Here is a 26,167-nt window from a genome sequence, read left to right as displayed (position 1 = left end):
GATTACAACTGTGCTGATTCTGAGGAAGGGTGGGACGCCAGGAAAAGGGTATGTGGGTAGGGGAGGGTAAGGTCAGAAGGTCTCTGGCCATCCTGGTCCTGCTTGGAATATCATAGCAGTAGGGTGGGTCCGAGAGGGAGGCTGGACAGCTGGACTGGGCCGGCCCACCAGGGGGGCCTCCTGGGCCTACAAAATTTAGGGCTTGTCCTAAAGCAATGAGAAAAATGAGAAACTTTTAGGCTTGTAAACTGGGGCATGGGGCCCAGATTAACAAGCCTAAACAGATTTCCAGTTCAGGAAGAGCACTCTAGACATTGGGTGGGGAAACAGACTGGAGGGCTGTAAGGAGGGATGCTGGTGACGGACCGCTTCAGAGGCCCCTGGGATGACACGTGGGTGGAACCCCGAGGACCACAGGTGTGAAACCACGCACTTCCACGGGGCCCTGGTGGTGGTTCTCCTCGGCCAGCTTCATCCCAGGGCCTCGTGTCCTGGAAAACATCTATTTAGACACCTCACTGTGAGACGGTGTGACCAGCGCATCCTGGTTAGCCCAGGACTTTCCCGGGTTTACCTCCTAAGTCCCTGGCCCCAGCACAGCCTGGGATGGTCGGTCACCACACTCGGGGACAGGATTAAATGGGGCGGTAAGAGTCAGCTCCCCTCACTGCACGCAGCTTCCCTTCATCTCCTCAAGCAAGCTCGATGCAGGCTTAGCAGCTAATTCACGGTGTGGCCCAGGACAAGTTGCTTGGCCTCTCTGGGCCACTGTTTTCTCATTTGTAAAGTGTAGTGTGACCTGGAGAGCTTGTTGGCCTCCTCACCTCTCCGATTTCCTGGCCCGGCAGGTGCACTGCGAAGCTGAATCAGCACGGAGGGCCCATTGGAGAAGACGGGGCCCAGGCACCCACGGTGTGGCCATGCACAGGGCTCCGCCTCTCCAGGCTTGCTTTCCTCCTCCACAAAGTGGGGATAATAGTATTTACCACATGGAAATGTAAGCGCTAAGTTAACTAAAATTACCCTGTGTTCACATAGCTAGATAATCAGTAGTTGGAAAGTGTGGATTTTCTGGTTAATGAAGAGTATGATTGAGAGGGATGGTATTTCCCAAGTAGAGGCTGCCAGTTAAAAAAAAAAAGGGCTTGACTCAACACCCTTACCTCTCAAATGTTATAACCTGTGCTTTACCATGGCACTTGCACTGTTGAGATTGCCTTTCACTTCTCAGAGTCTAGTTCCACGTGGTAGCGATTAGGTCCTTTTTGCCACTGTCCCTCCCCTGCCTATAATATTTATTGAGTTTGTTGGGGTCACACTGTGTCCATTTTACAGATGAGAAAAATGAGGCTCAGGATGGTTAAATGTCCTGCTGTTAAGTGACAAAGTCAGAGTTGGAAACTGGATCTGATTCAGGGTCCTGTTCTCTCCACTACTGGGCCTCTATTTCCTCAGGGGGAGCATAGGTGCAGCAAAGGGGATGAGGCAGGGAGTGCAAGTAGGCAGATCTGGTGGGGGCGGCCCCCTGTGAAGAACCGACTAGGACTGAAGGGAGCAGCTGTGCTGGGCCTGGCACAGCACCGGCAGCCTGGCTTGATCCTTATGAGAACAGGAACCTTTTGGGTGCTGCTGTCTCACCTCACTGGTTGCCCTGGAGACAGGGGAGGCGGGGTGTGTGCGCACACGTGCGTGCCGAGGTGTGTCGCGAATCTGCTACACAGGTTTGCCTCAAAGATGCCAGCAGTGGGTGGGCAGACCTTTCCAATACCCTTGAGAGAAGGGAAGGAAAAGGCTGGTCTTCACTTTTTAATTTATTTTTATTATGAAAAACTTTAAGCATACACAAAAATAGAGTGTAAGGTATAATGAACCCCAGTTCCCCATCACCCAACTTTAATAAACACCAACTCTCAGCTAGTCCTCTTCCATCGGTAACCCTTCCCCTCCTCCGTCATCTCAGGTATTTAGAAGCAAAATCAAAATCAAGACAGCAATCATTTCTTTTGCAAATATCTTAGTATATGACTTTACTATCACCCCTACTAAAACTAACAGTGATGCTTTAATGTCAGCAAACAGCTAGCGAGTGTTCAAAGTTCTTTGATTGTCTCATAATTGTTTTCTCTGCAGTTGGTTAGAATTAGGATCCATACAAGTTTCACTCATTGGGATTGGTTGACATGTCTCTTTCTCAATCTGGAGGCTCTTGCCCTCCTTTTTTCTTCCCTTGCAATGCCTTTGTTGAGGAACTGGGTTGCTTGTTCTGTCGAGTGTCCTACAGACTGGATTTTGCTTCTTGCGTCACCATAGTGGTGTGATACACGTTTATCTCCCCCTTCTATCGCTTGAAAAACATGAGGTAGAGCTATAAGATCCTCAGACTAACGCCTGGTTAGTGTGTGTGTGTTTCCACGATGACTTCCAAGGGGCTGTTTTGTGTTTCTACTTGAAGGCACACAGGGCTTGGCCATGGCGGTGGCGACCACCATCTGGGTCCGTTAGAGGCTGCAAAATGGTGTCAAATAAATTCTGTCCTTCTGTCTTGGTTGGTTAGCTGGAATACTTCTATAAAAAGAAACTTCCAGAAAGGAGAAATGCTAGATTCTTTCCTTTGACAGTTTTCAAGAATGAGTTGGTTTCTGAACATCCTCTGAAGATGACAAATGAGTTTATGATTTTTTCCTAAGGATCGTTGCGCACTCATAGATTTAGACATATATACACACTTCAGTCCAGCACAGTTACTCTTCTTGATGCTCAAACTGTCCTGTCTCTGGCCACCTATCCTATCACACTGTCCTCTTCATCTTTTCTGACATGAACCCAGGAAGCTTTGAGAGCTTCCATGCTACCTGAGTGACAGATGTTTTGGCCCGTCTGGCACATGTCCTCCCTCAGACCTGGAATTAGCTGTATCTGCACAGAGCCCTGATTTCTCATAGAAGTGGTGTTTAGAGACCCTAATCTGAGTGCTGGCGGTGCTCACTGCTGCTGAACTGTTAATCATGTCTAACTTTTTCTGTGGATGGAGCTAGGAAACACATGCTTTATTCTGTAAGACAAATTATAGCATGAGTTCATCCTGATGCTCCCAATCCAAATTTGGGGCTGTGGGCTCCACTTTGTCTCCACAATCCTACATCCCCATCTCCTCCCTCCACCACAGTGTGACAAGCCCTGGTTCTGAAAGCAGAGCTCCTCACTGTGCCTCCCATCAAGCAGGAATCATGTGAGAGAGCACTTAAGTCTATCCTTCAGAAATGAAACTGAGTGTCTGATGAAAGGCTTGGATGTGGCCCTGGTGGAAGGCCACGTCTGGGTCCGCAAGGGACCGCATCCTCATGGCAGATGGACCAGTTCTTTCCACCATACTGTGTGGACCCTCTCATCTAGCTGCTCTCAATCCTGGCTGTCCACATCAGGAATTATAAAAACCCCTCATGCCTGCCTCCGCACCCCCAAATCACAGCTAAGTCCGAATCTCCAGCCCTGGCTGGTGTGGCTTGGTGGATTGAGTGCTGGGCTACGAACCAAAGAATGTCCAGGGCCAGGAGATCCATCAATATTTTTTTAAAGCAGTTCAGGTAATTTGAATGTGCAGCCAGGGTTTACAGTCACAGCTCTAGTGCTTACCTCTCAGCCCGAGGAAGCGAAGAAAGAAGGGGTAATGACAGAATAGTGCTGCCTTCGAAGCTCATTGGCTCTGGTTTGAATTCTAGCACTGCCAGTTTCTACCTACAAAATCTGGGACAATGCTGATCACTAGGACTTTCCAGGCATCCAAACGGCCTACATCTGCACTGTCCAGTGTGGTACCCAGTAGCCACACAAGTGAGTGGGCACTTGAACTAGTCACTACTGCAACCTAGGAAGTGAATTTTTCAATTTTTAACTAATTTAGACGTAAGTAGCCACAAGTGGCTAATGGCTACTGACTTGGACAACATCACTGTGGAAAATTACTTAACACCTAGAAACCCTGTATCTTTAAAATAGGGACTAATAAGAGTTACTTCATTGGGTTGTTGTCAGGGTTAGAAATAATGTATATTAAGTGCCTGGGCCCACAAGGCATTCAATAAAATGCCACTATTTCCTCATTAATGTCAGCCTTTCATTCTTTAAAAAAAAAAAAAAAGCTTGCCTGCAAAAATGAGTGCTGAGAAGCACCCCACCATGGAGACGAAAAATCCTAAGCTGTTCCAGAAAAATCCTTGGAAAATATTCCTTAATTGTCAAGTTCAATTGCAGCAGGAGGTTATCAGTTGCAAGAGCTGTATTTCATTACAGATCTTGCCACAGCTCAATAAATTAAGCAATCACTCACAATAACATGTTGCTTTAATCCCCTCTTGGAACAGTTTCAAGTTGTTTGGTTTTTATATCAGCACAGCACTTGAAAGGCAACTCACAGTGGCCTTGTTTTTTTCCCCTCAATTCATCAGCTCCTCTGGATATATCCTTGCGTCTCCTGACCAGCAGGAGGGAGGATTCGAAGCCGAGCAGACCTCCTTTCATCAAAAGTGGAGCGTTTTCTGTCCTCTGGCCTTTACACAGTCCGCATTTCATTCGCTGAAATTCCTGGCAGGTTTATCTGCAACTAAGACAGAAAGCGACACCTCTTAGCAGCTCAGACCGGGATGCGTAGAGCTAACTTGCTGCGGCTTTTCCCTTCTCCTCTTCTCTCTAGTGGTTTATAATCTCAGTAGAATTTCATTTCCCCTAGAAACTTGGCACCGGAGGTGTCAGCCCGGGAACATATTTGTTTGTGTAAATTAAAAAGGAAATGTGTTTTGACCATATTTAAATTCTAACTGTACTAAAGAAATAAATAGTGGGTTACACAACGCTTCTCGCTGCATGGTCCTGGCTCACCTCCCTAGACTCAGCCTGCGTTTGTAAAGCCCAAGCTAACCAGCACTCTGAACAGCTCATCGCCTCAGAAATCGTCAGGGGTGACCTCGGAGGCTGAGTCCACCCCCACCCAGGCCCATGTGGAAAGTCTACTTACCTCATTTGGGGCTGGTTCGCTTCCCCTGACACACTGCGTCCTTGCCAGGGGGTGCGAGGGGGCTGGATACGGGCACCCTCACACGGGCACTGTTGCTGGGTGTGGGACGATACCACCTTTTGGAAGGGCCCTAGGCAATAACTGTAGAAATTAAAAACGCACATATCCTCTGATTGAGAGGCTCCACTTCTCACAATGTGCCCTATGAATACTTTCAGACGCATGCCCAAGAGCATATATGATATAACGGCAAAATCTAGAGCTGAAGCGAGACGCCGGCCAGTGAGGGACAAGGGAGTAGGCACATCGCTAGAAGTCACTAGAAAGAATGAAGTGGGTGGGAGGGCTGTCCTGTCTTCAGGATACATTGTAACACTCCCTAATTTTCTTACTGTTATGAGAAATAACGTGTATGCATGTGAATATGTTTAGAAAATTTATGAAGGTTATGCAGACTTGCCTACAGCGGTTACTTTTTAGAAAGTGCAGCTGGAGTTCAAGAAAAATTGCAAAGAGGCTCCTTTATTTCCCACAGTTTACTCTTCTGCACTGTTTTTCTCATCATAAGCATGCTATTATTTTTTAAAATTAGGATATTTAAAAAACATAAAATGGTATTTTAAAAAGCATTTCCACACTCTGACTGGGGCAAAATAACCCCCCCAAATACTACTCTTTTCATCACATTACCTGTCAGGCCAATGGAGTGGCGGTGGAAATCTTTGCTTTTCTGGTCTTTGTGCAAATGACTTGCAGTGGGCTACATGGTGGTCCTCAGGGGGAGAAGATATGCCCATTTCCCAGTCCCCCGAACCTGCGAGCATTGCCTTGTACGGCAAAGATGGGACTAAGTTAAGGGTCTCGAGAGGAGCTGCTTATCCTGAATTATCCAGGATAATTACCCAGGGCACTACATGCAACCTCACGTGCACTTTTATAAGACAGAAGAAGCAGAGACAGACATGGAGAGAAAAATATAGGGAGACAGGGACAGGGACAGAGACTGGAGCAGTGCGGCCACAAGGATATCGGAGCCGCCAGAAGCTAGAAGAGGCGGGGAACAGATTTTCCCCTGAAGCCCCTGAGGGGAGCGTCGGCCTGCCAGATTTTGGACTCCCAGTCTCCAGAACTGTGAAATAATAAGTTTTTGTTGTTTAAGCCCCTTAGTTTGTAGTATAGTTGACACTGGAACAATGTAGGTGTTAGGGGCATAACCTCCCTCTCAGTCAAAAATCTGTGTATAACTCGGACTCCCCAAAACTTAGTTGTCCCTCGGTGTCCTCGGGGGATTGGTTCCAGGACCTCCCACGGATACCACAGTCTGCAGGTGTTCAAGTCCTGCATATAAAGCTACGTAGATCCATGCCTAGAGTCAGCCCTCTGCGTCTGTGGACGCCCAACCACAGATCGAAACACTACAGGTACTTATTGGGGAAAAAGTGTATAAGTGGACCCATGCTGTTTAAGCCCATGTTGTTCAAGGCTCACTGTCATCTGTTGCAGAAACAGGAAATGAATTCATCACTGATTTTCACAACACCTATAAAATGTATGCAGTGCCTAGGTCTTCTAAGAAACAAGCTTGGTAGAACTGTGGTTTTGGTGAACACAAAGGATTCACATAGGCACCCCAAAGATATTTATTGAGCATCTACTGGGTGACAGGCAGAGTTCTAGGTACTGAGGATACGGCAGAGAACAAAACAAAGATGGCTACCCACCTGGAGGTGACCTTTCATTGAGAGATAGTAAATAAAGTAGATGGAGCATAGAGAAGCACTGATGGTAGTGGAAGGTGTGAAAGAGAGTAAGAAAGAAACATAGAAAAGGGAAGGAGTCAGGAACGGGACATTGGAACAGAGAAAACCAGTACAAAACTTGACCTTCTGTGTGACTCATTGGTTGGACCAGAATAAATGGGAATTATGTTCTTCCCTTTCCTTCCTTCTTTCTTCCTCCCCTGCCTCCCTCCTTCCCATGCTTGCTGCCTCCCTGTTGTGTGCCAGCAGCTGGGGGTGGAAAGATAAGTGAGACCCAGGTCCCCATGCTCAAGGTTCCCGCTCATGGGGGGGAACAGGCATCAACAAATCATTACAAATATAACGTGGCAGGCATCAGAGCAGAGGCCAGGACAAGCTTCACGCTGTCCATGGTGCAGAACCGGGTGGGAGAGGTGGGTGTGTGCTGGGAATGAAGTTGAGGTGGAGGCAAGCAGGAAGAGGGTGGGAGGGGTGAGCCCTGATTCAGCGGGAAGTTAATGGGGAGGGGCACATGGAGATGCGTCTGGGGGTTCTTTTATTCTCCAGTCCAGCAAGCGCCCTAGGGGAGAATGAGTTCTGGGGACAGCCTTCCCCTCTGAGTTTCACACAATCCATGAAGAGGGAAACAGTCCCCAGGTCTGCAGTTGGGATATTTTTGGCCACACAGAAACCAGAGTTTATCTTAATTGGGGTAAAATGGGGGATTTATTCACTCAGGTAGCTACAATGAAGAAAGGGAGAGGCAGAGCAGCTCCTGGGCCCCAGGACTGGGAGGCAGTGGGGTCAGAACACAGCAGTAGTCCCTCTCCTACTCCCCTACCTTCCTACCTCCCTTCCACCTCTCATTTCTCCTCCTCTGCTTATTGGCCTCAATATCGGGCTACCAATAGCTCTAGACACAGGAGAGGGTGGAAAAGCAACCTTCCCACCACCTCCAGTTAGGACAATTCTGTATCGGCCCTGCTCGGGTCCCCTGACCACACCTGAACCAATCACTGTGGCCAGGCTAAGAAGTGGGCTGCTGTGACTGGTGGTGGTGTTTGGTCGCATGTCCATACCTGGACCAATTACTGTAGCTGAGGGACGGGTGTCATGAGTGGCCATCTTCAGCCACATTCCCACTGCAGGTCCCGTTTGTTACTGGAAGTGGGTGAGAAAGTGCTGGCAGGAAAGAACCAAAAACAGAGACAGGGCCACCTACCTCTAGAACCTGCTCCTGCGGGTGTTGCTCCTACATTCACTCTGCTGAGCCGGGCTTCACTTTAAGATTCACTCTGGCTGTCTATAAACCCCAAAGCTGCCAGAATTCACTTAGACCTTATTGGTGTAGTTTTCAGTAATTGTTATCAGAGTACTTTAATCACATTAAAAATGTTTATTTTTGGTTTATGATCGCCTCTCCTGCCTCTATGGGGAGGACCTGTCCAGTTGGTTACTACATTGCTCAAGCCCAGTACACAGCCCCATAAGTATAGTAGGTACTCAAATAATTGGACAAATGAATGAACATTCGCTCATTCATTGAATATCCCACAGAGAACGGGAGGAGCTGCTACATCCGTATCTGTTCTCTCCTCAGTGAGTCATTCTCCCCGCTCTGCCCAGCAGTGCTGTATACCCCTCCACAATAAGGTTGTTAGTATAAGTGCATCCAGGGTGCCATCCTGACACCCACTGAAGGCTGAATCTCTGGATGAGTTCTTGAGTTGAGAGTCTAGGTGAGTGCAGGAAATAGGTTCAGTTGGTTGGTGGAGGCCACTCTTTGAGAAAGATAATGGAGCTCTGTCCGGGTCAGGAAGGATTGGGTGCCATGACTGGTTGCCAGCGTCTGCCATGGCCACCTGCCTGGAATGGGCGTTTCTGGTCCTCCCACTGCTCCAGTGGTTTGCTAACCCGTGGGCCTCTGCTCTGAGGACTGGAGCCTGGTCTTCTGCTGTGATATGAAAGTACACTCAGAGTCCAGGGCAGGACGGTACGGCCAACTCAAACAACTGTAGGCTCTTAGGGAAGAAGGCTTAAGACAAATGGCTATTTTTTTAAAGGACTTATAGCCTACGTGTCAGCTGGGGTCATCTTATTTCTGGAGATTCAAATGCAGTGGGGTTGAGCCCTGTCCCACATGCCATGGGAGACCCGGCTGTCCTTGGACCCCTCCCAGGGATCGGCAGTAAGGGATGCCTGTGTCTCTCCTGGGCACCAAAGGCTCTAAATTCCTGTGTCCAATGAATCGGTTCTGCTTGGGAAGCCTTCTGCTGGCTCATGGACACGTGACCTGTGCGGTTACCCAGGGCCAACATTTGCTTTTGTGCTCTGCTGTTATCATCGCAAACTTATTAATAATTTTTGAATAAAGGGCTCTACACTTTCATTTTGTGTATTATGTGGCTAGTCCTCCTTCACTCAGGAACTATTCCTCTTCCACCCCACATTTACCCACTCTAGATTCTGCCCCAACTCCTCCATTCTCCCCAAGTTCCTCCCACACTTGTGGGAGTATGTGGGGATAGAAGACTGGAACTGAAGGTTTGAGGCAAAAGAAAATGTTAACCTCTCAACCAAGTGCGGTGATTAAACTGGTTTCCAATTTCTTAGTGGGAAACAAAGTGGAGGAGGAAAGGCTGAAGAACCAACACTGACAAAAGGTTGACGATCGTTGAACCTGGTTGATGAGTACGGGGTGATCATTAGTGTTTTCTCTGCTTTCAGTGGTAGGAAATTTCCAGAATACAAAAAGGGAAAAGGCAACATAAGATGTGCCCCTGGCAGTTCCTCAGAAAGTTAAACGTGGAGTTACCACATGACCCAGCAATCCCAGTCCTAGGTGTGGACCCGAGAGAAATGAAAACATACGTCCACACACAAACTCACATGTGAATGTTCAGAGCTGCATTACTCACAGAAGCCAAAAAGTGTAAATAGCCCAAATGTCTACCAACTGACAAATGGATAAATAAAAATGTGGTGGTATTCAGTCATTAAAAGGAATAAAGTTCTGAGATGTACTACAGCATGGATGAGCCTTGAGAGCACCATGCAAAGTGAAAGAAGCCGTTCACAAAGGACCACAAACTTTATCATCCCATTCTTACAAAATGTCCAGAACAGACAAATCTGTGGAGACAGGAAGTAGATTACTGCCTGCCTGAGGCAGGAAAGTAGGGGCATGGAAGATTAGGGGCAAGGGCAATGCCACAGGGTGGGGAGTGTCTTTCTGAGGTGATAACAATGTTCTAAAATCAGCCCTGGCTGGCATAGCTCAGTGGATTGAGCGCAGGCTGCGAACCAAAGCATCGCAGGTTTGATTCCCAGTCAGGGCACATGCCCGGGTTGTAGGCCATGGCTTCCAGCAACTGCACATTGATGTTTTTCTCTCTTTCTCCCTCCCTTCCCTCTCTAAAAATAAATAAATAAAATCTAAAAAAAAGTGACTAAAAATGTTCTAAAATCAACTGTTATAATTGCCTAAATCTGATTATACTCACAACCACTGAATTATATCCTTTAAATGGGTGCAATGTATAAGTGGATGCTATCTCAATAAAACTGGTTTTAAAAATCATGCCCCTTGCCCTCCTGACGGGAATCCTGAGGCTCCAGCCTCCTGCCCGTAGGGAAATCCACCGTCTGTCTCCCTGCTCTGCCCCCTCCCCACACACACAGCCGCCATCCCCACTCTCAGTGACCTTTCTGTGTCTAAGACATCTCTCATCTTCTGAAGAGACCGTCTTTCCACAGCCAAAGTACCCCACTGAGGTATTTTTCCAAACTACCAGACTTTCTATTTTAAAAGATGCTCAGTTGACAGCTTTTAAAATTACAATTTAACAATCCCCATGGTGTTCCATTAGGGCCGTCACTAGCTAGTCCTAACAGCTGTAAAATGTAATCGCTTAATCATTCTTTCAAGGAAAGAGAGGCCTACTCAACCTCTCCAGAACCAGTGGTCTTTGTTCTGAAAGTATCAATAACTCCGAGTCACCTCACAGATAGGGACAAAGGGTGGCAAAGAACGTTTCCAGGGCCAAGTTCTTCCTAAGTGAAGGGCAGGTTTTGGGATCTGAAACAGAGGTGGGCAAACCGGAGCCTGTGGGCCAACGTCAGCCCACTTCCTGTTTTTGTAAATAAAGTTTTATTGGAACACACAGACATATCTGTTCATTTACGTATGTTTATCTGTGGCTGGTTTCTTGTTACAATGGCAGAGTAGAATGGCTGTGATGAAGACCATATGACCTGCAATGCCTACAATATTTAGTTGCTGCCACCTGGGATGGGAGGTCTGGGCCTGAAGCCCAGCTCATCACATGCTGGATATGTGACCTTAGACAAATTAGTTCCTCTCTCTAAGTGTGTTTCCTTATCAGTAAGTCAGAGGAAATAACAGTGCCTCCCTTAGATGTTGCTTGTGCAACTAATGTGGCTTCATACTATAAAGAGCCTGGTCCCTGGCTGGGTAGCTCAGTTGGAGCATCATCCCATGCACCAAAAAGGTTGCTAGTTCCATCCCTGGCCAGGGTGCATACCTAGGTTGCAGGTTCGATCCCTCCTCGAGGTACGTGCAGAAGGCAACCAACTGATGTTCCTCTCTCACATCAATGTTTCTTTCTTTCTCCCCCTTCCTCTCTCTAAAATCAAATCCTCAGGTGAGGATTTTAGAAAATAAGCCCTGGCTGGTGTGGCTCAGTGGACTGAGAGCCAGCCTGCAAACTGAAGGGTCTCCAGTTCGATTCCCAGGCAGGGCACATGTCTGGGTTGCAGGCCGGGTCCCAGCTGGGGTGTGCAAGAGGCAACTGATCGATGTATCTCTCACACATTGATGTTTCTCTCCCTCTTTTTCTCCCTCCCTTCCCCTCTCTCTAAAAATAAATGAGTAAAATGTTAAAAAAAAAGTACCTGGTACTCAATATATGTTGGTGATTATAATGCTATTTAGAAAATGAAGATGGTAACTCCTACCTCACAGGGTTATCTGAAGCAGTGGAGATAATGCCTGTGCAAATAGTTGGCAAAAAACATCTAAATGTTTATTATTATTATAAACCTCTTAAACACTTCTGAAATGATTGTTTGCTTCTTAGTAATATTTATAATTTGGAGCTCCGAGAGTGTAGAAAACTGCAATTTCAGAGGAAAAAAGACACTGAATCTGAAAATCCAAACCCTTTCATATATCAGTTCAGGAAACTGCTCCCTGACCTCTGGCTGGGACTTGAACTTGCCCAGAACTAGAGTATTCTTTCAGCTGAATGCCACATTTCCCCAATAACAGGCACTCATGATTCCAGGCCCACATGCCTTTAAATATTCGTGTTGTCTCTGAGCTCCCCTCAAGCGCCTGTTCAATAGTAGCCTGCTACAGGGTTTTGGCAAACAGGTGTGGGGCAAGGAGAGGAAAGAGACCTGTGTCTCCATGCCCTTCAGGGGCTGTCTGGAAGCCTGCAGAGGTGGCCAGGGCTGACACTGCACCACTCACAACCTGCTTTCCTGGAAGGGACCACTTCAATAGGTTTGGTTCTGGAGATACAGCAGTCTCCCTCTCTGACTGCATCACAACTACTAACTGAGCAGCTGATACATGCTAGGTCCTGGGGACTCAGCAATGAATGAGTCGGGGCCCTTGGCCTTGGCACCTGCCCTGCCTGCTTTCTAACAGGGGCAATGGACAAACAAGTATGTACTTGGACAATTCTGCCCCATAATAAACCCTCATATTCTCCCCAGAATTTCAGTTCCACACTAAACACTGTACTGATGACCTACCTGGAAAATGACTCTGGACCCAGCTGTATGATATACAGATGGTGGAGTTAAGAACGGCAGATTTGGAGTAAGTCAGATCTGGGCAAGACTGGCTCCATAATTTACAAGATGAAAACCCAGAGCTCCCGGTTCTATAGTCATTAAGAATTTCAAGATGACAACAGCAGAGCATTAGAGTGAGTGCAGGGCCCCCAACCATGGAGGCAGTCCTGCAGCTGGGGTCAAACGCCTTTCCAGCTGGGAGCCACTGGGCACATTTCTTTACCTGCGGGAGCCTCAGTGCCTCAGCTGAACAGGTGTTATGGACCAGCTGAGGGTTGGTTGTGGCTAATAAGTGAGGCAGGTAAAGTGCTTAGCAGGGAGGATGGGCTGACCAACCTTACCAGTGTTCTCAGCCTGCTGTGACTGCTGCATTGCCTCCCGTGAGAATAGTGCACATTTATTATTGTTAGGTCAGAGCTAAAACTTACATAGCGCATGGCTGATGCCAGGCACTGCCCTCAGTTCTTTAGGGATGTTTGCTTATTTCATCCTCACTGCAGCTCTGCCACTAGATACTTTTATTCTAGCACCTGGATAGGGAAACTGAGCGGGAATTTGCCTGAGGTCACACACCAGTCAGTGGAAGAATCCAGATTCAAACAGGAGACATCTGGCCCCCAGGTCTGTGTACTTAATCTAGTTGTGTGTGCCAGAGGTTGGCACATTACTAACACGCACAGGTGCATACACAGGCATGCATGCACACCCCTTCCCTGAGATGATAACACCAAGCGTGCAGTGTGCAAATTTCCCCATAACACGGGATTCTTTTTTCTTTGCTTACCCTTTTGTCTGTCTGCCCTGACTCAACTGGGAGCCCCATGAGGGCAGGTGCAGTCTTGCTCCCTGCTGTACCTTCGGCACCTGTCACGGTGCTTAGCCCAGAGTAGGTCCTCAATGGACCTACTGAAAGGAGGCAGGAAGCAGGTGTCTGGTCAGAGTACTCTCATCCAGAATCAACAGAAACCATCTCACCCCCTTCTCCTGGTTTTTCTCATTTGAGGTTCTCCTCACTTTGTAAGGCAGAGGCTTTTCAGGGGAAGCCCAAGGGCCCAGCCCCCATTCTGGCAGGCTGCTGGGCAGGGGTGGGTGTGGCTGTGCTCTGGCAGCTGTCTGCTGGCCTCTAGGTGCCAGCCCCAGCTGGGCCCTGATGCCACCCCCACCCCATGACTCAGCAGAAAGTGGAAGTGAAGTCTGCCTCTGTTTTTTTGGGGGGGTGGGTACCCAGCTCTCACTGTTGCTGTTTCACCTCAAAGCCACTCTTCCCCGGGAGCGGGTGGGGAGCGGGTGCCCTGGCCAGGCACAGGGCAGCCTGTTTGAGGGCTGCCCCTGCAGGTCAAGCACCCTGCTGTGACCCCCACACATCCCAAGGCCACTGGTGCTCTGTCTGTGAACCATCGAGCTGCCTATTTGAGCCTCTGCTCTGAGAGAGAGGGTTTATTATTGTCCCCATTTCACTGAGAAAACTGAGGCCCAGGGAGGTGCCCTGGTGGGGGAGAGTGCTGGGGTGTTGCGGTACTAAAACAAGAGGCAAATAAGAGCTATGGGTGGGTGTCGGGGTGGAGGTCTGAGGGCTCTCATTGGGGTTGGTGAGCAAAGAAGGGGTGGCCCACCCCATCAAGGGAAGACACGTGACACCCAGGTTGTCACAGGTGGAGCACTCCACAGACCTGAACTGGCAACCTACTCCTCTGTCCCACCCCTCCTCACCCCAACTACATGGGGTCACCTTGAAAGTCCCTAAAACAAACAAGAACTCTTAAGTGGACCCAGGAGACTTTTACAAGCTGCCATCTTGCTTTCTGCTCCATCCTCAAACCACCTGTGCTCTTTAATATTTTTCTCTCAAGCAACTCATGCTTTTTTACGTATATAAATTGATGTAAAAGGGCGGGCGAGGCTTCCACCTTTACGCAAAATTGAAAGCCAATTGCTTGCCATGAATAGAAATTAGCTGTACAAAGAAATACCTAAAGAATAATTTAGTAAGGTACCACTTAAAAATCACCGGGTAGCTGCGTGGGCGCATAAGACTTGGGAAACCTCTGTTCCTGAACAAGGGCTTCATGTATGAGGAAACCGAGGCCCAGAGAGGCTGCGTCACTTGCCTGGGGTGACACAGAGAAAGAGTCACACAACTCAAAGTGGCTGACTACAGAAACCAGAGCTCACTGTGGGGCTGCGGTCTCTCCTCCTGTCTGAGTTGTCTCGAATGCTAGGTATTCATAAACATCAGCACCAATACCTTCCATATCGATGTAACTGCCCCATTTTCAAGGCACCTTTGGAGCTGGTACATCACTTGGACTCATTATAACATTGGGAACAACCAAGAACCCTTTGAGGCCAGAGCATGGGGTGTTGCCCCTGCCTTGGCAGATAGGGAAACTGAGGCAGAGATTGGGAAAGTCTGGGTTGTCGGTGAGCAATCCAGGACTGTCCAGGGTCCCCTTCCAAGGTGAGGATCCCAGAGGCCCTGCTGGAAGGGAGCAGGCTGAGTGTGAACTTCAGCTTGTCAAACAGGTAGCACTTGTTTCCTTCCCACTTTTCCCACCTCCCCCCAGGAACCCCCACTGCAGATGCTCACAGCAGCCACAGCGGCCCTGTTCCCCAGAGCCCATCTCCAGCATCCTGCCCCTGGCATGGCAGAAAGCATGCTTAGCCACTCGTGTCTGTGGATGGCGTCTTTTCCTTTTTCATGGTGGTAACCAGTTCTGAGCGCTGGGTGGGGCTACCTATGAGGGACTAAAAGGAAGCATTGGGTGTGGGGGGCACCCCTTCCTCTCTTCCTTCAGTTGCTGGAGGAACTCAGACCTGCCATCTTCCCAGCCGTGCAGGGCCAGTCCAGGGCCCCCGAGGAATACTGCAAGAGCAATAAGGATTTTTAGGGGCATTATGATAGTGGAATGGAAACACATCTGCCCCCAAAAGTCCCTCATTTTCCCTGCGGTAATAAACCAGCTGGGCAGGAAGTGGTGGCTCTCTGAGCACCAAGAGCCAAAACTAAAAAGGAAAAAATGTACAAAGTTAGAGCAAACTTTCAACAAGCCAAGGCTTTCATGATGTGAGGTGGCTCCACCCAGGCTCCCAAAGGCTGATAATGATTGGCTGATATTTGGCTAAATGCATCTCCATGCAGTAGCTTTGGTAAAGATGTTGCTTCCTCTGCGCCAAGGAAACCAGGATCTGGAACCCCACAGCAGGTTACAGGGATCATTCCCTAAGGCCAGGACACTTGCTGGAGCCTGTGACAGGCCCCAAGACCCTAGTGGTTACCCTCAATGATCTAAGAGAACCATGATTCCATCTGTACCTCCTCCTCTAGAATGTGGGAAAGCTAACCTCCTGGGAAACCCGGATGAAAATATCTGGAAAGCAAGCAGCTGTTTCCATGGTTGTCCAACCCAGGGGTGCAGGCTTGGATAGGAGCTTGGATAGCGGGGACAACTAGGGGTTGTCGCTGATAGGGCCAAAAGGTGAAATTCACTGCCGAGGGCCAAGGGCCGTCTCCCAGGTCCCACTACTAACACCTGAGATTTAAGGAGTTCAGGGCAGGGGCTCCCATGGGGCATGTGGCCTCTGAGGTCTCTACAGGCAGGGCCGCGGTGCCCACTAGCACCCCAGGCTGCGAAAGGGTTAACCCCTCTGACAGTCACTGACACTCGAGGAGGAGGCCAGGAGGCTGCTCACTCACAAGCTGGCATATCACACTGGGCCATCGAAGAAGAGAGGGACTGAAAACAGCCTCTGTGAGTTCTGTGAATGGAGGTGTCCTTATTGCCAACAGGACGAAAATGGGGCGAAAAGCCTTCTCGACACAGAACCAACTACCCGGGTGCTCGCTGGCTCCTTGGCACCTGTCGCGTGGTGCTGGAGCTTTGGCGGGGACTCCAGCACAGATGCCAGTGAGCACCCAGCCGTCTGGGCCAGGCCTGCAAGGAGCGATTCTACACTTGCCATGTGACAGCCGGCAACCAGATCTGTTCTTTCAAGCAGCACCTAAAATATTCCTTGGGTGAACCTAAGGCTAAATATGGCATGGCCTGCGAGTGCCCAGTCTGGACCTTTTAATGCCATTCTAAGATACAATCAGAAACCCACAAAGCCTACTGGTGGCCTGGTGTCCAGTTACTGGGGCCAAACGGGGGTCTCATGGGAATGGCTGAGTCAGGACTGGGTGCAACATCCCCAAGCGGGTTCACTGCTGGTGCCAAGGCAGAGCAGGCTTCTTTCCTGCATTTTCCCCCTGAATGCTCATCCAGGTTCTCTCTTTCTCACCCCGCCCCCTGCCACATCCCCTTCCTCCCTCTCTCCGAACACTCCCTGGGGGGCTCAGTTGGAAGTCCCTTCATCTGCCCAGCTGGCCCACTCATGGTCCCTCAAAGCCTTCTCCCCACTTCGAGAATCCCCACCACTGCCACCATTGCCCTCCTAGACGGCTTTTCCTGAACGATGCAGGGGGCTCAGCTCCCTGGTGGATGGAGAAGACGGGAGCAAACACGTGCACGGGCACCTTGCAGGTAGCGTAGCTGTGTGCCTGCTTTGTTGCTGCTCTTGTGCCTCACCCCCTTGGACCACCCAAACGGAAGGATTCCTGGGGAGCCCTGTTGCTGGAGAGCAGAGAACCTCAGGTTGGGCTGCAAAAGTAGAGCTCTGCTCCTGACCCTTCTAGACTCACGGCTGCTCTGGCACAGGCAGATTTGCTCAGAGCCCGTAGGACTGCCTTATCGGTTTCCCTCCAAGCCTTTGGGAGACTGTGCTGATTTAGCAAAGTGGGTCCTGCCCTCACCCCAGGCCACGTGGTAACCAGATAGTAAGCCCTTTAGTCTCAGGGGAGGCTGCCCTGGGGAACTAAACAGCCCGCTTTTGGCCAAGAAATGCTTCGGGCTGGGTCCCAGGAGGAGAGACCCCGGCACCCGTCTGGGGCTTGTTTGGGCTCTGGGTGGCTCTAAGGCCATGTCCAGGCCTGTGCTGGCAGCAGTCCAAGCCGTCTTGGGCAGAGCTGCCAACAGGCCTGGGGTCTGATCTCCCCCATGATTCTAACAAGAATTCCACCTTTCGGCACACCTCGGGGGAAACTCTCACACCAGGCCACACAGCTAACTGGAGGCCCAAGGCAGCCAGCCACTCACTCCTCTCCCTGCTGGGGTCAAATCCTCAGGCAAAGGCTGACTCTGCCCTCATCTTCCCAATGCATTTTTTAGATGGCTTTCTGCTGATACCAACGTGAGTTTTTGTTTTCTAGGTGTGTCTCCCTTTCATCTACTGGTGCAGCCATTCAAGGACACTGAGAAACAATCTTTGTGGTTCTTTAAACTCTAATGTTTTATATAAGGAAGATGATGTAAAATCAGAAACTTTTAGGCTTTGTAAATATTTGCTCATGCCCCTACAGCTGAGGATGCTGAGAAGCAGCACCTGATGACTGACTGCTCTGAAAAGAGACCACAAGGAGGGCTGGAGGGCTTGGGGAGATGGTGGGGCTGTGGGACCCCCAATTCCACTCCTTCCAAACTCTCTTTCTCAACACCCACCCTGTGGCCTGAAAAGCCTGCGTGGCTACTAGGCCTGAAAAGTCTATGGCTGTTTCCATCATGTTTGAGTAGGTGTCTATTCAGGGTTCATTTTCACCTCATTCCAAAAATAAGAAGCAAAAAGGACTTTGCATTTTCCTGACTTTGAGATGCTGGACAAGAAAGAAATTTCCAGCTTCAGTAACTAATCAACAATGTTTTCTTTTGTTTGCACGTGCCTTTGTTTTCTGGCAAGTGACCGTAAGTACGGCAGTGGGCCTGAACTACTCGATCAGACTCCTTTCTACTTCTATGTCTGAAATGGCTAAATTTACTGTGCGGTCCCGAGGAAAAGAGGGTGAGCCGGTCTATGAGGAAGCTGTAAGTTTATTATCTGGCAAGAATCTTCTTTCTGTTCTTAATATAGGGTGGGAGGGGGCCTGGGAAGCAAGACATAGAGGGAGTGTTCTCTCGTGGGGGCTTTTCCAGCTTTCATTGGTTTGAGTCACACACGCATGTTTTATTTTTTAAGGAAGTATTAATTTCACCACAGCAGCACCTCTAAAAATTTTACCCCTCGGCTATACAATATTCTTTTCTATTGGAACCTTTTTTCCCTGTGAGACTCACTGAGGCTTGTGTATTGCTAAGAACGAAATTCAGAGTTACTATTTTTTTTTCTCCTAAATCCACACTTCTTTTGGGTGGGGGGATAGCAACAGCTTAATGAAATTTTACACAGAAGAGAAAAAAAGGGGAAAAGGCAAAATGTAATCAGTGTGTAACCACGTTGAGTTATTTTTTTCTTATTGGGTGGGGGGAGGGGACGGTGGTAAGAATATGAAAAGAAGCTGTGATTCTTTGCCGAATTAATGACAACTTCTCACTTGCAAAGTACTGATTTATAATCTCTTCATCATACTGCTTTGCCTGTTTCGAGGCTCGGAAGGGGGAAAGTTTGCTAAATGTATTCGTAATTACGTGCCCAGTTTCAGGAGGCTGAATTTAAGCAGTGACTGTACTGAGCAAACGCTTGCCTTCACATTTAGCACTAAATCCTGCCTGATTTTCCACGCTTAACAATTCAGTAATTTCCACATACGGCTTCATCGCCTCAGTTACAGCTCAGGATCTTGGCGCAACAGTCAGTGTTCCAGCCTGGGTAATTCACGAAAACGCCGTATTTGTGGAAGTATCATTCATTAAAGGCTAATTTGGTGAGATAGCCTTACTTAGCAGAGCAAATAGGATCTGACAGGCAGCTAGCCGGTGCGATGGCGGTACCGACTCAGCAAAGCACAAACACAATTATTTACATGACAACTTCCCATGGCCCAGCCTCGCTGGAACTGTGGGCTCCTGAAAATTGTGCTGTTTCATCGTGTCCCATAACAAAGAGCAAGAACTCTGGAAGTAAAGAACGGCTTTTGCTAAGGCCCAGGGAGTGCAGCTGTCTTCTCTGTGTCCCTGTGCCCTGTCTACTAAGCACAGTTGTGTTCAAAAACTTTTCAGGTACAGCTTACTTTTCTATTCTCTGTTGTGAACACTTGATTGAAATCCAGGTTTGCAAATAAACTCAAGGTACATAGGTGTCTGTAGGTTACAAATGAAGGGCAGGTGTGTGTGCGTGTGTGTATGTAAATTAACACAACGTAATAAGGTTGATGTTCCAGGACAGGCACTTGTCCCACACCACTGCTGCCTTAGAAACTTTCCTGGGACCAGGTTATGCAGAGTTTCTAATGAGGTGCCTTAGACTGAGGCGGCAAAGAGATGCAAAGTGCCGCTGCGACTCCACGGGAAGCGAGCAGAGAGCAGTGCCCCGGGCCAGTCGGGACAGTCGGGACAGTCTAAAGGCCGTCTGACGGAACTATGATTCACGATTTCAGCTGTGTTTGATTTGGGGGTGTCAAACGCTCCAACGCCACCAACAGACTGCTCATTTCCTTCAGACCCTGTCCATGAAAACATCTCATCGAACCACTGGGCAAAAGAAATTGTACTTCTGCCTTCTCATATCTCCTTTTGGCCTTCCAAGCAAAGGGGCCCTTGAAAACACCTCAGGCTCAACAAACAGAAAACACACACATACCCATATATAAGAATATCCCCCCAAACAGCCTTTCGTTTTTACCAAAAGCAGTAAACCTCCCTGCCCCCTTTCCTGTGACTTTCAGAAGCACAGCCTGGGGGCATCAGCTCTCTCCCTCACTCTCCAGGGGCTACTGGGACCTGAATCCCTCGCTGTTGAGAATGACCCCAAAAGCGGGACTTTGTGGGCCAGTTGGATAAAACATAAACTCATCTCGCCCTCAAAACCCCGATTCTGGGACCACAGCCTTCAACATCTCCTGTCTGGAGAAGTGACCCCTTCCCAGCTCACAGCCCTGGGGCAGGCTGTGTTGGAGGCAGGATTTTAGAGAATCCTGGTTAATTGAAGGAATCATTACAGGATTTTCCTGCAGGCATGACAGTTCATCTCACGGAAAGCTGGCGTTCTAGTAGGGAGAGGGCATTATCTGCCAGCCCCATGGGGAGATATTTTCCCTCTCTTGCCCCCAGACCCACAGTTGGGCCTTCAGTTTCCCAGAGTAAGACATGGGGCATCCAAAATGTCCCTTAACAAGGCGCAAAAGGAGTGCCAGTGGCGCTTGGTATGCCCCCCCTCACCCCCATCCAGCTAGAGTTTAGTTATTTGTGCCCTTAATGGTCTCTCATTAAAGTCAAATTTGCTGCTTGCCCAGATCAGGGGAAATCATTTCTATCTTAATAGCTCAATTAGCTTCTGGGTTCTGAAAGGCCACCCCCGTACATACACCTTTTCTCCCCACCTTAAACCCCCTCCCTTTTCCACAACTTCTCCTAAAAATAAATTATAAATATGGATGTGTCCTCAGAGGATCTGAGCGGCACATTCCAATGTTCCTCGGGAGGGGATTGGAAGCAGGAGAAACCAGAAACGCTACTCCCCCCACCTCTAAATCAAAATGCCTTTTGCTTTCCCCCCCTAACTTTTGCCAGAGCCAACTTGGCTGGTCTCCGGCCTGACACCCTGATCCGTACCCCGGAACCTAGTTTTTTCTTTTTCTTTTTTTCTTTTTTTTTTTTTTCCCCCAACTCCTGTCCAGCAAAAGCAAAGGCCAACGTGCTATGGCCGCCTGCTCCTAGGAGGAAGGGAGGGACGGAGGAAGGGGGCAGCCAACTTTACTTCGGGGAGGTGGTAACTCTCTGGGGACTGTCTCCCCGGCTCTTCTGGATGTCCCCATGAGGGTGGCGCTGGCCCCTGTCCGTGCAGCCGTGCCCGAGTGCACATGGAGTGGCGGGCGCCCAGGGCGCGGACCCGCAAGTCGGCGGCCTGCTCTCCGCACAGCATTGATATCGGGGTCACGCAGCGAGTCAGTTTCCCGAACCGGCTTTCCAGGGTGGGGGCGGGGTGGCTGCCTTTCAAACTGCCCAGCCCAAGCATCAGGGAGGTAGGGGGCTGCCTCGCCCCCAGCCCACCTCCTCGCTTAACACGCCCCTCTCTCTCGGGAGCCAAGGAGGGGGCTGGGGGAGTCCTCCCCACAGCCTCGGGCGGCGGCTGCGGCTGATCGCAGCCCAGACAAGCGCCTAACACGGTCCCGAGAGAGCCACGCGCTGCGCTGGCCGCCACCTCCCTGCTCCGGTTCCCACCTACCCCCCAGGCAGCCGCCCCTCACCTCTCTCAGCCCCGGGGGCCTGGGCACCCACCTGCCGTGGCCCCTGCTCTAGCCCGGGGGAGGGGTGCCATGAAGGAAAAAGGGGAGACTCACCGCAGCTGCCTCCTCCGGGGGGCAGCCCCCCGGGGCTGCGCCTTCCAGGGCTCTGGGGAGGCGTGTGTAGGGGGTGGGGGGTGCCCCGTGGGCCCTGCAGCCTCCGCCTTGATTGAAGCCCAGGCTCAAATCCTTCTCTGTGGGGTGGGGTGGGGGGGCAGACTTCCAGAAAAAAAATCCCACCCCTCCCCAGACCAGATCCAAGTGATGGGGGGGGGGGGGGGGGCTAGAAAATCCCTTTCTGCAGAGAGCTTGGAGCCCACGACGGGGCTGCACCCGGTCTCCGGTCCGCTGCCGCCACAAAGCCGCGCCCCCGTCCCCCCCTCCCGCCCCGCCTGGCCGGCCCCCCTCCCCCGCTCCCCCCACGCCCTATGGCCGGCCCGGGGCGGGGGCTGGGCCGGCCCCGGGTTGGCCGTACTGGGGAGGCAGTGGTGGTGGATCAGGCGGCGGGGCGGCTCCTCCCCGGCCGGTCCTGGAGCGAGGGCAAGAGCCTGGAGCCGGGCGAGCGCGCCCGCTGGCCTGGGGTGGGGGCTGTGGCTGGGGTCGGGGGTGCCTTTCTAGAAACCCTCGCCAAATATAGTCAGTGGATAGGGGCATTCCTAGAAATGCGGCGGCGATGTCAGCTTCGACCTGTGGGGGCAGAGACTGGGGTTCTCCAGACTGGCGGGGGGATGAGGAAGTGGGGACATTCCCCACTTCCAATACCCCCTTGGCCGGGAGGAAGCAGGAGGAGGGAGTCTAGGCGAGGCCCCCATCGGGCGTGGGGGGTGCGGGGGCCAGCAGGATTCCTCCAAACGCGCTCCAGGGATCCCTCAGCTCGGGGTGCAGGGGTGCCCGAATGGGGACACATCTACTTAAGATTCAGACCCGCCCCCAGATCTGCCTCCCCCTTTTGGGAACACCAGTGCCAGTGCCAGCAGGCACTTTTAACTCTTCCTCCAATTTGCAACACTACCCTACCCCCATGAGCAAACAGTAGAAGTTGAGCAGCACCCAGACCGTCCCCCACGCCTGCTCCTCACCCCTCGGTAGCCCCTGGTCTCCTTTGGGAAGACAAGTCTCTTGGAGACTTCAGGTTTGAGACAGGACGGACATCCTCAGTTCCCAAGAACGCCCTCAAATACCACCCACCCTCAGGCCAAAAGATAAAGTTGTGCTACCCCTTCCTCACTTTAACATCGCTTTATTGCTGCTTTCGAAGTCCCAGACTCTGGGAGATACTTGGGAAATTGGGGGTGGGGCACGAGGTTCCCTTCCTCACGTGGCCAAGATCTGGCCTCTGGTGCTGTCTCCAGCACCCCCCCCCCCCATGAGCTACTCGTCCACCATAAAGTACTGGAGTTTCCAACAATAAAGCGACCCTCCCCCACACTCAGCCACCTCCCGGAGTCTTCCCCACCCCGTCCACTTAACCAAGGATCCTCCGATCATGGCAGAAGTGTCCCCTCTTACCTAAAGAGGATTGAAATAGCTGAGACATGACTTGTCCCCCTTGACCGACCAGCCTCTTTTCACGAGAACGTGACTGGACTGAGCTTTCCAAGATCATAAAAAATGCATGTGCTGTCCTCTGTTGGCCAGCGCGTGTCACACTCACAGAACACATCGGCCAACCCAGGGGCACTCCTGGTGGCATCAGGAGGGTCCCAGGGCCCCAGCAGAGGGAGTGGGCAGGTCATCCCCCACCTCTCCTTCCGCTTCAGTTGCACTCCTACCCAGCACCCCATGGAGTGGGGGAGGGGTGTTCCTGGTTTGCATCCACTACACAAAAACATTGACCCACTGACCTTGCTCATGTCTCTTCCCCCTTGTTGAGCCCTTACTCCGGAAGCCTGGAGGACAGTGCTCAAGGGGAGGTGAGAATGGCTGCAGTGGGTCTCTGGGCTCTCTCCCGCCCGTGGACCCCTAGGGAATGGTTTCTTCAATAGCAATTTGGAAGAGAAACGTGGCACCAGGGAAATCGGTCAGATCCCTCTAAGGCAAAGGGCTGATCACTGATCATTATCAGTCCCCATTTTTCCCAGAGGATGTGCTACATGCCAAGCTCCAGAAGTATATACTATCCTACCAAACTCACCCCATTGTCCAGATGACAAGACTGAGGCTTAGACAGCTGTTCCCTGAACTAATGCCTGCTTGCCCTCCATGTGCTAGGCACAGAGCTGATGCTAGAGCTTGAGGTCTCTGCCCTCAAGGAATTCGTGGTTTCAGGGAGAGTCACAGGTCAGCAGACGATTGTCATGCTGCCCTTGTGGTGGGCAGCCCAGCAGCCTCAGATCTGGGCAGCACGAGAGACTACAGCTGGGCTGGGCTGTCTCACCTCGGCCCTCAGTGCCGGTTCCACTTGGGTGCTGTCTCCATTGAGGCCGCACTGTCCCCGAGGTCTCATGTCCACCTCTCACCAGCTGGGAGCCCCAGGGCATTGCTTAGCTTCTCTGGGCCTCAGTTTCTTTGTCTCTAAAGTAGGAATCATAATACCTGCCTTATAGGGCTTTTTAGGAGGATTAAATGAGACAAAGTTTGAGTAGGGGTATTTGGCAATTTTTTCCATTTCCTTCTATATGTATTTTTCTTTTAATGTATTCTCTGTTTAGAAGTTGCAGTTTCAAGTACTATTAACAAAAAATACCCAATGAAAGTTTCCTAACAAGTGAAAAAATAGTGATAAATGGAAAAAATTGGCCTCATGAACATATTTAGACTTGTACTTAATATGTATTCCACTGGAAGTTAATTATCTGACACTTACACAAGCATTAACACTTCCAAATCACTCTGAGTAGCGAGCACTTCAGTCCTTTGCCACCTATTGCAGTGCAGAGCGTTGCTCGGCTTCTGAAGGCAGTGCGGGCGGGCATCATGAACGGTCAGTCTAGATGCTGCTGACGTGTTGTTCTGTTCCTTCCCCCAAAGATGTGTCTGTGAAGTGTCCTTACACTTCCTTTTCCTCTTCCCTCTCGTCTTCCTGCAGCTTCAGAATTATATTTTGGATTTCTTCTCTTTTTGTTCTCATTCTTGGGGAAGGAAACCAGTTTGCAAAATTCATAGGTAGCTCAGAATCGAGAATTGGCTTTTTCTTAGAATTTTAACAGCATTTGACCAAGAAGGGCCTCTGAATGAGTGGTTGGTTGTTCTCGGTATCACTACCTGGAGGAGGGCGGGGGGTGGGGGGGCGGAGCACTGAGCTGGCACTGAAAAGTGGAAAAAGCTGGGCCAGCAGGAGGGGTGGGGTCCAGGCAGCAGGTGTAGCGCGTGCAAAGGCCAGGGCCCTCTGGCAGCTGAAATGGCTCCTCCTGTCTGAGCAGCCCTGGCTGAGAGGCTTCAGGACCTGACCCCCACCCCGCACATCAGTGCACTAGCCACAGGATTCTGGAAGCTCACCTCATCACCCCAGTTCAGGCTGGATGCAGAAGGAAAAAGGCTCTGGATGGACCAGCAGGGCCCCCAGGCAAGGCCCCACAGAAGGCAGCCAGGGCCCTGCCTTTATCTTCCACTTTAAACGCCCCCACAAGACGCCCCCTGGTCCCTCTGAGGCCTGCCCCTGCCCGGTCTGGATTGGCTTCTCGTGACTCAAGCTAGTGGCCTGAAATCCAGTCAAGCACCGGAAGCGCTGCCAGACTCCGGAAATCAACCCAGTCTCCAGCCGGAAGCCCCAGAGGCCCGCTCTGGCCTTCTCCCAGGAAGGAGCCCCACCCGCACCCAGGTTTCTGGCCCGAGGATGGTGCCAAGACCTAGGCCAGAAACACAGAGAGGACACACCAGGAAGGAGCAGCCTCCAGGAAAGGCCTGGGCTCCTGGCTCCCAGGCAGAGAGAGAGAGAGAGAGTTGAGAGAGGCCTCTCCAGTGTGCCAGCACCCAGTCACTGTCATCTCCTGAGACTCCCAGAACGTCCAAAATGAAAAACTTCCAAAGCAGACATACAAAAATTGTTGTACCATAGTTTTAATTATTGGTATTAAACAAATGTATGTGCTTAAAAAACAGACCCACACAAACAGTAATGAAGGCAGTCATAGCAATGTCGTTATGTTAGATGTGGAACAATGGCAGGATTTACAGAAAATTCATTCTTAGGTGTGTCCAGCAGGACTTCTGGACACAAATCCACAGTGGCATGAGGGCCGTCTTCCTGTCCCAGCCCTATCAGAAGGAGCTTATGACCACCCTGTGCTCTCTTCTGGAGAAAATGTTAAGAATCCAGTCTGAAAAAATCTTTCTGAGTATGAGGACTTAGGCCAAATGGTCCTTACAAGTTAGGTGCCCTGAAAACCAGAGGTCACCCCACCCTTG

The 26,167-nt window shown here is 50.5% G+C and overlaps 1 long non-coding RNA gene across 1 annotated transcript; it reads right to left on the bottom strand.

The window, feature by feature from the left end:
* Positions 1-1,841: 1,841 nt before the first annotated feature.
* On the bottom strand, positions 1,842-22,013 carry LOC123806483. The gene is made up of 3 exons (XR_006783494.1): positions 21,878-22,013; positions 5,012-5,152; positions 1,842-4,600 (listed from the first exon to the last, which is right to left on the bottom strand). It is a non-coding gene; the product is annotated as an uncharacterized LOC123806483 (long non-coding RNA).
* Positions 22,014-26,167: the final 4,154 nt, after the last annotated feature.

This window comes from Phyllostomus hastatus, unplaced genomic scaffold (genome assembly GCF_019186645.2).
Source record: "Phyllostomus hastatus isolate PE091 unplaced genomic scaffold, TTU_PhHast_1.1 phas_scaffold_385, whole genome shotgun sequence".
NCBI lineage: Eukaryota > Metazoa > Chordata > Mammalia > Chiroptera > Phyllostomidae > Phyllostomus > Phyllostomus hastatus.
This window is presented reverse-complemented; position numbering and strand designations above follow the sequence as displayed.